This window comes from Haematobia irritans, chromosome 5, assembly GCF_050003625.1.
Source record: "Haematobia irritans isolate KBUSLIRL chromosome 5, ASM5000362v1, whole genome shotgun sequence".
NCBI lineage: Eukaryota > Metazoa > Arthropoda > Insecta > Diptera > Muscidae > Haematobia > Haematobia irritans.
In genome coordinates, this window is record NC_134401.1 from 161,289,309 (window position 1) to 161,295,073 (window position 5,765).

Sequence of the window (5,765 nt, forward strand, 5' to 3'; positions counted from 1 at the left end):
TAAATAACGATTAACGATAAATGCGCTTCAAATGTAATAACATTTAACGATCGAATCAAAATCATTCTGCTCTTACATCCTCCCCCCCCCCCCCCTCATTCATTTTCATCATCATCATTAATCCTTCGAAATGTATTAAACCGTTTCGATTAGCCTTATTCGCCAATGACCATATAATTTTGTAAGGACCAAGGTAGCTATGCAATAAAAATTTCAGCGCATTAAAAGTGAGATAAGATGGATAATTTTCAATTAAATTTTTTATGAGCATAACAAGAGTTGCTATTTGTTATTTTTTTTTTTTTTTTTTGTTCGTATATTTTTTACGACCCATTAAAAGAAGATTATATTGGAGGTATTATCTTTCGATAGAGCAGATTTAAAATGGGATTTAAGGGTTTTTTTTTTTTGTTTTCATTACACCAATGAGAGAGTGGAAAAACGAATGTATCTTTCCATAAAAAGTTTTTTGTTTTTAATGTTTTTTTCATAATTTCGTAAAGTAGCCTTTAGTATACTTTCTAAAGTAGAAACAATTATAATGCGAATAACTTGATTACTGATTGACCATAATGATAAGGAGAGCTAATGTGCTTATCTTTAATGAGTTGCAAAATTGGAGGGAGTAAATTGCATGGCTTTATATAAATGCCATTAATTAAATTTTATGTATTTATATTGGGGGTGATATACTTAATTTACGTTTCTGTGTTTTAATGTTTTCGACATATTAGAATGAGAAAGTTTCTTATTAAATAAATTTTATTGAGGGCTTAGATATCACAAAAACAGTTGTAATGGGATTGTTATACCTGACATAAACGTTGTAGGAAAACAGAAGATTATAAGGATTATAAGGAGGAAGAGTAATTCGATAAGTACTTACCCTGGATTTTATCTTTTAGCACACAGAGAAACAGATCAGAAATATTTTTTTTATTATACATTTTTACAAATTACAAAAAACTATAAGATTAACATTTTACGTGATAAAAAGAATTAAGAAATAATTTTTTAATTAAAAATTTAAAAAAATAAATTTTTAATCATATCCGAATTGATTCAATTCAATTTAAATTGGATTATTACAAAATGAAAACAAGTAAGGAAAGGAAATTCGGACGGATCCCACTACACCCATTGTTGGGTGCTATACAGTATGTGGGATCATAAATCGATGATTTGAGTTTGGCAAAGGAAAAGAGATATGCTGGCAAATTTGTTTAGGCAGTAGCCGACTATCAAACCCTTTTTCGGGAGGTTCAAGTGTAGTTCACTTTGGGTTGAGTGAATTACCCGAATTTATTCTGATAATTGGTTGATAGTTTTGCTGCAAGTAGAGGATGCTGATGAGGAATGTGGCAATTCCGAAACAGCTGTACATCCAACCATCTTGAAGTCTGTAGGGCTTTGCCCAAATAAATTTGACAAGCATACTTTTCCTCAGTTGGTTAAGCTACACTTGTAGTTTAGTCAATGCATGGCTTTAAGCTGAGATCAAAAACAACAATAATTTTATTTCTGTAGAAAATTTTGTCATAATTTTATTTCTACAGAAAATTTTGCCAACATTTTATTTCTATAGAAAATTTTGTCAAAATTTTATTTCTATAGAAATTTTATCAAAATTTTATTTCAGTGGAAAATTTTGTCAAAATGTTATTTGTACAGAAAAATTTGCCGCAATTTTATTTACATAAAAAATTTTGTCAAAAAATTTATTTCTATAGAAAATTTTGTCAACATTTTATTTCTATAGAAAATTTTGTCAAAATTTTATTTCAATAAAAAAATTTATCAAAATTTTATTTCTATGGAAAATTTTGTCAAAATTTTATTTCTATGGAAAATTTTGTCAAAATTTTGTTTGTAAAAAAATTTTTTCAAAATTTTATTTGTATAAAAATTTTGTTAAAATTTTATTTCTATAAAAAATTTGTCAAAATTTTATTGTGATAAAAAATTTTGTCAACATTATATTTATATAGAAAATTTTGTCAACATTTTATTTCTATAAATAAATTTATCAAAATTTAATTTCTATAGAAAATTTTGTCAAGATTTTGTTTCTGTGGAAAATTTTGTCAATTTTTTTTTTAATAAAATATTTTTTCAAAATTTTTTTCTATGGAAAATTTTGTCAAAATTTTATTTCTATGGAAAATTTTGTCAAAATTTTATTTCTATTGAAAATTTTACCAACATTTTATTTTGTATAGAAAATTTTTTCAAAATGTTATTTGTATAGAAAATTTTTTCAAAATGTTATTTCTATAGAAAATTTTGTCAAAATGTTATTTCTATAGAAAATCTTGTCAAAATTTTGTTTGTATAAAAATTTTTTCAAAATTTTATTTGTATAAAAAATTTTGTTAAAATTTTATTTCTATAAAAAAATTGTCAAAATTTTATTGTGATAAAAATTTTTGTCAACATTATATTTCTATAGAAAATTTTGTCAAAATTTTATTTTGACAAAATTTATCAAAATTTAATTTCTATAGAAAATTTTGTCAAGATTTTGCTTCTGTGGAAAATTTTGTCAATTTTTTTTTCTATAGAAAATTTTGTCAAAATTTTATTTCTATTGAAAATTTGTATAGAAAATTTTTTTCAAAATGTTATTTCTATAGAAAATTTTGTCAAAATTTTATTTCTTCAGAAAATTTTGTCAAAATTTTATTTCTATAGAAAATTTTGTCAAAATTTTATTCTTATAGGAAATTTTGTCAAAATTTTATTAATATAGGAAATTTTGTCAAAATTTTATTTCTACAGAAAATGTTGTCAAAATTTTATTTTTTTAGAAAATTTTGTCAAAATTTTGTTTCTATAGAAAATTTTGTCTAAATTTTATTTCTATGGAACCTTTTGTCAAAATGTTATTTCTATGGAAAGTTTTATATACGTTTTATTTTGTATAGAAAATTTTTTCAAAATGTTATTTCTATAGAAAATATTGTCAAAATTTTATTTCCAATAAAAAAATTTTGTCATTATTTTATTTCTATAGAAAATTTTGTCAAAATTTTATTTCTATAAAAAAATTTATCAAAATTTTATTTCTGTGGAAAATTTTTCAAATTTTTTTTCTATAGAAAATTTTTTAAAAATTTTATTTCTATGGTTTTACCATCATTTTATTTTGTATAGAAAATTTTATCAACATTTTATTTCGGTGGAAAATTTTACCAACATTTTATTTTTTTTAGAACATATCGTCAAAACTTTATTTCTATGGAAAATTTTGTCAAAATTTTATTTCTGTTGAAAATTGTACCAACATTTTATTTTGTAGAGAAAATTTTTTCAAAATGTTAGTTCTATAGAAAATTTTGTCAAAATGTTATTTATATAGAAAATTTTGTCAACATTTTATTTCTTCAGAAAATTTTGTCAAAATTTAGTTCTATAAAAAATTTTTTCAAAATTTTATTTCTATAGAAAATTTTGTCAAAATGTTATTTCTGTGGAAAATTTTATTTTTATGGAAAATTTTACCAACATATTATTTTGTATAGAAAATTTTGTCAAAATGTTATTTCTATAGAAAATTTAGTCAAAAATTTATATCCATAGAAAATTTTGCCAAAATTTTATTGTAATAAAAAATTTTGTCTATATTTTATTTCTGTAGAAAATTTTGTCAAAATTTTATTTCTATAGAAAATTTTGTCAAAATTTTATTTCTATGTGAGCGTTATTGGCCCCATATAAACTAACGCCCAGATTTATTTCTGGAGCCTCCTACAGGAGTAAAGTGCATACGACCCGATCCAAATTTGGTGTCTGCTCTTTAATAACCATTTAAAAGTTGTACATATCGGTAGATAACCGATCAAGATCATAGTAAGCTAATTTTGATTTTTTACTTTTAGTTCATGTTCTCTTTTATGAGATGATGTAGTTTCGCTATGTTCCTTGTTTCAAAAACGTATTGAAAGCATGTAATTCAATTTTCGCACGACTTCGTTAATGTTTCCCATTAAAAATTGACTTGTTTTCTGTATAGGAATATTATCATAAAGTATAAACTTCACAATGTTTATAGGAATTCTAAAAATCTAAAATTTAGTCTTTTAAGTCCATCAAACTTATTGTGGATTTGCACCTAATTAAATGTCCTTGGATGCTCTCAGTGTAATTAATTATTTTATGGCTACTTTATGAATCATTTTTCAATCTTCCATCAACAGAAGCTGAAATCAGAAACCATGTAACTATATGCAGTTATTCTTTTTCTATTGCTGATTTTCTTCTCGAGATGAAAACAATTTCCACTAGTACCATAGTAACCTAACCTAACAACTACAATTAACAGATTCTGGGAATTTTTCTTCTTTGCATAGACTAGTCTTGTAACAACTTGCATTTAATTGAAAAACTTTTAATTTATGATGGTGGTTCATTTACATTACAAATTTATGAAGTAAAACAAAAACTACAAAATAAAAAAGTCTACAACAATGGCCAACATCATGGTCACACCATGCTATTGTATAAATCTTGCAATAAATATTTGTTTAAAGAAATTTGAAAGAAAAGAAATTTTCTAAAGCAAAAAATTTTATTATGTCAAGAAAATGAAAAGACCAGAAAAAATGATTAATGAAAAATTAATTTTATATAATGATAGTGAGCAAAATAAAATCGATTGGGTGCTTTAAAATAGGGGGAAAGTAGGATTTTAGGTGACCTAAGTCATTGTTATGGCCATCTTAAGAGGTTTTTAAAAGAGATTTACACTGTAAAATATATTATCATGAGGATAAAGATTTCTTGGCCTCAGTGTTGCAAGAAGTAGGGAAAATTCCCTACATGCAGGGTTTTTCTAATATTTAGGGTCTTGTAGGGACGTAGGGGCACACTGTTGGGACGTTTTCACTCAACACAAGTTTTATTTCTGTGGAATCTTTTTCCCAAAATTTTATTTCTACACAATATTTTAACAACATTTTATTTCAAAAAATTTTATTTCTATAGAATTTTTTCACAAAATTTTATTTCTATAGAAAATTTTTCAAAATTTTATTTCTATAAAAAATTTTGTCAAAATTTTATTTCTATAGAAAATTTAGCCAAAATTTTATTTCTATAGAATATTTACTCAAAATTTTATTACTATAGAAAATTTAGTCAACATTTTATTTCTATAGAAAATTAAGTCAAAATTTTATTTCTATAGAATATTTTCTCAAAATTTTATTTCTATAGAAAATTTTGTAAAACTTTTCATAAAATTTTATTTCTATAAAAAAATTTGTCAAAATTTTATTCTAAAGAAAATTTTGTCAAAATTTTATTTCTACAGAAATTTTGTTAAAATTTTATTTTAATAGAAAATTTTGTCAAAATTTTATTTCTACAGAAATTTTGTTAAAATTTTATTTTAATAGAAAATTTTGTCAAAATTTTATTTTAATAGAAATTGTTTTTCAAAATTTTATTTCTATCGAATATTTTCTCTAAATTGTATTACTATAGAAAATTTTCTTAAAATTTTATTTCTATAGAAAATTTTGTCAAAATTTTATTTCTATAGAAAATTTTGTCAAATTTTTATTTCTATAGAACATTTTCTCAAAAATTTCATTACTATAGAAAATTTTGTCAAAATTTTATTTCTATAGAAAATTTTGTCAAAATTTTATTTCTATAGAAAATTTTGTCAAATTTTTATTTCTATAATTTTTTTTCACAAAATTTTATTTCTATAAAAAATTTTGTCAAAATTTTATTCTATAGAAAATTTTGTCAAAATTTTA